Source organism: Vigna unguiculata, chromosome 7 (assembly GCF_037176805.1).
Source record: "Vigna unguiculata cultivar grain cowpea cultivar isolate G323 ecotype 2 chromosome 7, ASM3717680v1, whole genome shotgun sequence".
In the NCBI taxonomy this organism is placed as follows: Eukaryota; Viridiplantae; Streptophyta; class Magnoliopsida; order Fabales; family Fabaceae; genus Vigna; species Vigna unguiculata.
In genome coordinates this window covers 11,946,488-11,953,290 of record NC_140798.1, presented here as the reverse complement: position 1 = coordinate 11,953,290, position 6,803 = coordinate 11,946,488, and the positions used below count along the sequence as shown (strand labels likewise).

Here is a 6,803-nt window from a genome sequence, read left to right as displayed (position 1 = left end):
ATTCATTGGCACTCAATGATGGTCCCAACGACGTTAATATTTTTTTATGTTAACTTCATGAAAGTTGAGAAGTGTGACAACTTTGTATGTTTTAACATTGAACTTATTGAGTTTATCTAAAGAAATTGTTGTTCGCTATTTAGCAATGAGGCATTTGGAATGATTAAGTTTTTTCATTACTAATCTTCGAAATTGTGTTAAACACAGTAAACTCTTACAAACACCAAAACACGACCTATTTCATATGCAATAAAATATTAAACTACATCTTTGTCCTTTTAATCACCGTAGTGGTGTCCAATTTCACACCGTGGTCGACGCTTGTTTTTGGTGGGGTTCCGCCTACGCACTTCAGGTATAGGTTCTTCTACATGTGAAGGATGTGGTTCGTGTTCCTCCTCGGTTTGATGATCATCATTTGCAACAGATGATGATGTTTCTGCATATGGATTGTGGACGTAGTAAACTGAGTCTTGTTGAGGCTGATCCAATCCTTGTAAGAAATTTGTACTTTGGGGATATGTACGTAACCACCGTTGTGCAGAAGGTGGTGTTTCAGCATAAGTTGCAAACATACTTCGTATGCTTAGTTCCGAGTTTGAAGAAACTGAATTCTTTATTTCCTCCATACTTGGTGGTGGAGTGTTGAAGTCATGCATAATTTGTTATGGTGGAGGTACATTTGCCGATGTCGATGCACGATGCATTCTAAGATCATTTAACATTTATGGAACTGACAAATACAAAAATGAGTGTGAAATGTACCATGACATGTACTCCATTGTGTGTTGAAGTGGCCCAAGCATCGGTAATCCATTCAACGTTAGGTCACATCGGTTATTCCAAACCTTTATCCATTGTGCATGTCTAGTAACCCAGTTCTCATCTTATCTCCCCCTTATGTCTAATTTATGTAGATGATCAAGGTTGTTGGGTTCTTCAGGGATCTCTTGTGATAGTCGAAATTGTAACTTCACCCTGTCCGACTGGTGCCACCCCACAATGGCAAAACAAATTAAAGTTGTGCATGACGTCCATAGTGCTTGGTCCCGATATGCTTCAACATCAATAATAGAGTCCAAACCCTCATAAAGAACCCAAATAAACTACAACAATAATAAAAAATGTTAGTCATTCATTTATAACCATTTATCGATATAGAAACGGTAAATGTTACCTGATTTTGTTGCATGTGATCTATCCTTGCCCGGTATCCGACTAAATCATTGTGGGGGACATTTCTATAGTTCAGTACTCGATCGCCGCTCCATTGGCAAACTAGCGAAAAAGTTGGTGAAACTCTTGAAATAGGTGCAATAAAGGGCATCCGAAACCATGTCCATGATTGTAACAACGAAGCACATCCACCCATAGTTCTCGCACGTCCATCAGTTGCTCTACACATCTCCCTATACAAGACAACCAAACACGCTGAACCCCAACTATATCTCCTGGTTCTTCGAAGATTAGTCAAATAGTTCAAGTACATTAAATGTACTTTATTCCCAGTCTTATCGAGCATTAAAACCCCTCCAAGCAGTCCTAATATATAAGCTCTAGCATGTGCATAAATGACCTCAATACTGGAATTTTCATCTATAGGCAACAAATGATCACTTAACCATTTTAGTTTGATCATAGAACCGACAATCGATTCTCCCTTAACCGGTATTATACCTAATAAGGTATCACACATCTCATCCCAATCCAACATAGTTGGACCAATGATAGGGGGTCCATCGATAGGAAGCCCCAATTGAAGTTAGACATCTTGCAAGGTTATGGTGCATTCTCCAGTTGGAAAATGAAATGTGTGTGTTTCAGGCTTCCACCTTTCTACCAAGGCAGTCACTAAACCATGGTCAACCTTTAGATGTCGCAATTTAGCCACACTGCCAAACCCTGCTTGTCATGTCAATGGTCATTAATGTGAATATGAAAATATGTCATGTGAAAAGACCTTTACAGACTTAATCTTACACGTTATTTGCACAACATGATGGCGATTAAAGCTTGTATGAGGGTGACTACACGGTGGACACACCTTTTCAAAATTTAGGCTCAAAGAACAAAAAATTCATGAATACCAATAAATTTTATTCGTGTGAAGATAAATTAACCACACAATAGGTCTTTTGTTATAAAAAAGGGTGGAGAACGAAGTAAAGTGAAGGATTTGGCAATTTTATTTGTGGTCTTAAACACAATGACATAAGTTTCAAATACGATAATACATATTAAACCGTACATAATGTCATCAAAAAACAGGTACTTAGTACTTAAAGAAAAATACAATTAAACACAAATACTTTGTTACATTGCACAAACTAAACTCATTAAACACAAATACTTTGTTACTAAACGCACTCTTCAGACTTCCCTAAACACATAAAGAACTAAGCTTTAGTCATCGACATTATTGTCTGTAGCTGAGTTTGTTGCATCCATGTTGCCACCTTCGGGAGGATGTAAGGTCACTGAAAGCTTCATTGGGAGATCATGTGGGAGTGGAAGGAAGAAGGCAACCATGTCGCGAATATCATTATCCGTGAAGAGCTTATATTGTTTCATATTGGTCCCAACGTCCTACCACAGGCTTGTGAAACCATACATCTTTGACTATTCTTCTCTGACTGCAGCAACAATAGCTTGCAATTTCTTCTTTCAACATTTATAAATTCATAGTAGTTGACACATAAAAAGCACAATTAATGTGACCTTCGTAGTTAACAGCAACAAGAAAACTATTGTGAATGTTATTTTTGTGATGGAGCACCATCTTTCTCTTGGTAATAAGCAGTTATGGTTGTGAATTGAATGACCTAATAATTTATAAGCGGATTGGTTACTTGATGGTCAAAAAAAAATGTTGACCCCTGCATTAAAGTGGGTTCACGTGACAAAGTAAAGTGGGATAAAGCCTGATTGGCATTCATCGTGCAATGTGTATATCAATTGTGTCTGTGATGTTGCTTTCACATGATGACATTGACTAGAGCATAATACTCATCAGGTGCAGTGCTTTTTATTTTAACCTGACATATCACATGCGAAATAATTAAAGCTGCAACACATAATGAAAATCACTACAAAACAAACCACTATGAAAAAGTCATTGGTTGATCAGCAAAGTGGATCTAAATCTTATGCTTTCGATTTGTCTACTTTGAATCTAAACCATTAACATAAACAAACAAAAATTGTCATTGTTGTATCCCACGCTGAGCCAATCAGGCTATAAATAATGTCCTTCATAAATTCATTCATCAATCTAATCAAGTCAGTGCGATATCACTCCTACCCCCCAATGACATCTACAACATTCACTATGTTTGTGTACTTCAATGGCAGCATCTATGCTGAAGATAACTATTCTGATACATACATTAGCTTCAACACGGCATGGGTGACCATAACAAATACTATGACGTTGGACGACTATGAAGTCGACTTACGTTACAGGTTACCGATCTTCATATCAGGCGACATTACACACTATCGATCTTGTACGATGTGTGGAGATGACGGTGTTGAGTCCATTTTTTACATGGGAACGACAAAAGCATGTCATATTCCAGTTGAGATAATGACATTATAGTAAGGCATAAAAACGCAATCCCTGACGAAGTTTATTTTGAATTTTCTAATAATTTCAATATGTCCCTCAACTTAGATTGAGGTTTATATTTTCTTATTTAAAGTATGTAATTTTATTTAGGTTAAAATACCTTTTTGGTCCCAATTTTCGTCAAGTTTTTTCAAATAAGTCCTAATTTTGGTTTCGTGTTCAAATAAGTCTCAATTTTCTTTAATTTTGTTCAATTGGGTCCTTTTTTGCTAACACCGTTTAAATCATTAACGACCATGAACAGTGACCGCCACATGTCATTTTGTGGTTTTTTTGAATTTTTTTGAATTTTTATTTTTATTTTTATTTTATTTTTTTTAAATGTACATGTGTCAACCCATTAGTGTGCCACATGTCACTTATGATGTTCTTCTTCATCAAATGTTTATGCAACTTTTAATTTCAATGAATTTGAACTTACATAATGGGGATGGTGAAATGCTAATCTCTTATAAAATGTAGTCAAGTCATACGCTAGCATTAGAGGTCGTGCCCGTCACATGGGTTCATAATAATTTGTGCCACTCACATGGGTACATAAGAAGTCGTGTGAATCACATGAGTACATAAAAGCTTGTGTCACTTACATGATAACATTAACTCTTGTGCAAGTCACATGTTCACATAGTAGAAAGTGACATGATAACTTTAATTTCGGTATAAAATACTACCATCACTTTCTAAAGTCACAATCTTAATCTTGCAATTTCTCTTCACTCTGAAAAATCATCGAAAGTCAGGTTCAACCACAACCTAAGATGGAAGGGTCAATGTTTGTCTATGTATACGACGATGGAGAAATCGCTAGTGACGCTCAAACCGGTGCCTACTTTGCATCTGCAAAGACAATCATGATCCGCATCCATAGAGGTTTCGGCTTGTCCAAACTTATTTGCATAATAATGGAGAAGGCAAATAGAGATCCAAGGTATGGAGTTCCAATTATTCACTTTAAATTTCCGACTAAAGTTTGTGGCCAACATGTGACATACACAACCACTCAGATCCAAGATGACGACGACTTGGATGGCGCTTTCGACATGATACATGCCACCCCCAACTGTTACATTTATTGAACTCTGCACCACCTATAACTCAGGTACGAGACCTTCTGAAAATATTTCTTTAACACATTTTGATGCGCATCATCCACATCCAAACACTAAACCACAACAACAACTATTTGACCTTAACACTACCTACCTAGGGGATTGGGGAAATGATATACAATCATATACTGAACTATTAATCGGTCTGTCTACCTCAAATATTTTTCAAACTACCGCACATCACAACACCTAAAGATTCTCTCCTCCAGTTATCGTAGAAGTTGAAAATCTAGGTCTACCTACAACATCCTTAGACGCGTGACCAAATATACTTTTTGATCAACATGATGACCATGACCAAACCCTACATGTCCACCCCATACAACAACAACACCCTGACCCCCAAACACATGTCCCCTATAACCCACCACAACACTTTGAATTATATAAAGAATACAACCAGACCCCATATCATTTTCCAAACGCATATGACCACCACACAATGTTGCATGAAAACTTTGAGCACGATGTTGGTACAGTAACCCAAGGAATGAGGTTCCAAACAAATTGCAACAATAATTTCTTCCATCCAGACCTCTATGGGATATAACACAACCTATAGAAAGGCATGGTTGGCGAAACAACAAGCAATTGAAGATGTGTACAGAAACTGGGAACAATCTTACAACCGATTGTCGTGCCTATTACAAGCCATGCAAACTTATTTGTCTGGGTTTGTATACAAGTTGAAAATCAATCCAATTACAAATGGAGAGGAGGTCCTACAAAACCAACAACACTTTTGAATAGTGTTTTGGACATTCAAACCATGCATTGATGGCTTCCCCAATAGTGCAAGTGGACGGAACCTTCCTTTACGAAAGGTATAGGGGCACCCTTCTAGTAGCTGTTGCATAAGATGGGAGAAATAACATTTTCCCCATTGCATTTGTTATAGTAGAGGGTGAAACCTCCGAAGCTTGGTTTTTTTTCCTTAAAAACCTAAGGACACACGTTACCTCAACAAAATTTATGCTTAATGTCAGACCGCCACAATTCAATCAATGCAACATTCAACAAACCCAGTAGTGGTTGGACTGGAGGGAACTACGTGCAGGTATTTTGTATTCGACACATTGCACAAAAGTTTACAAAAAGATTCAAGAATACAATTCTGAAAAAGGACCTCGTCAACATGGGTAAGTTATTACATGTAAATTTTTCTTTTTTTTTCATTTCTTTGGCTGTTAATTATTCACACCCATTATTAGAAAATAAATTCTTCTTATAATTATATTTATAGCGTACGCATTGACAGAGCCACGTTGTAACTACTATTACAACATCATTAGAGAAGACAACCCAGAAGCAACAGCTTAGGTAGACCAAATACCAAGGGAGCAGTGTGTCTTGCATATGATCAAGGAAGAAGGTGGGGTCACGTAACAACAAATCTGGCATAAGCAATAAATTCTGTCCTGAAGAAGAAAAGGAATTTGCCAATTTCATCCATAGTATTGGCCACGTACACTAGGTGCAACACATACTTCACGAAAAGAGGTAGGCAAATAACTGCAATGGTCAATGCTGGTCATGTGTACTCTGAATATGCGACCAACTTCCTACAAGATGCAGACTCCAAGTCAAACACGCACCACGTCGTTGAATTTGATAGAAATACCACAAGATTTAGAGTGGAGGAGATAGTGAATCCTAGAGAAATACGTCATGCAGGAAAATTTGTAGTCAGATTAGATGAAAGGTGGTGCGATTGTAGAAAGTTTCAAAAAATACATCTACCATGTTCACATGTTATTGCAGCTTGCAAGCATGCACATCACGACTTCAACATGTACATAAGTCCCCATTATAGGCTGGATGTCATCATGAAAGTATATGAAAATTTATTTGGCAAGTTAAGGCATGAAGAATATTGGCCACCATACCAAGGGCCACAGGTTTGGCCTCATCCTACCACAAAAAGAAACGAGAGGGGTCGTCCTAAATCAAGTAGAATTAGGACTGAGATGGACATTAAGGAAGGAAGACAATCAAGAAAGTGTTCCTATTGTAGAACTGAAGGACACACAAGAAATCATTGTCCTACTAACCCTGCACTTAGATGA

The 6,803-nt window shown here is 37.5% G+C and overlaps 2 pseudogenes; one reads left to right on the top strand and one right to left on the bottom strand.

The window, feature by feature from the left end:
- Nucleotides 1–665: 665 nt before the first annotated feature.
- Nucleotides 666–2,529, bottom strand: LOC146884625 (serine/threonine-protein phosphatase 7 long form homolog; annotated as a pseudogene).
- Nucleotides 2,530–5,716: 3,187 nt separating this feature from the next.
- On the top strand, nt 5,717–6,803 carry LOC114191165 (uncharacterized; annotated as a pseudogene).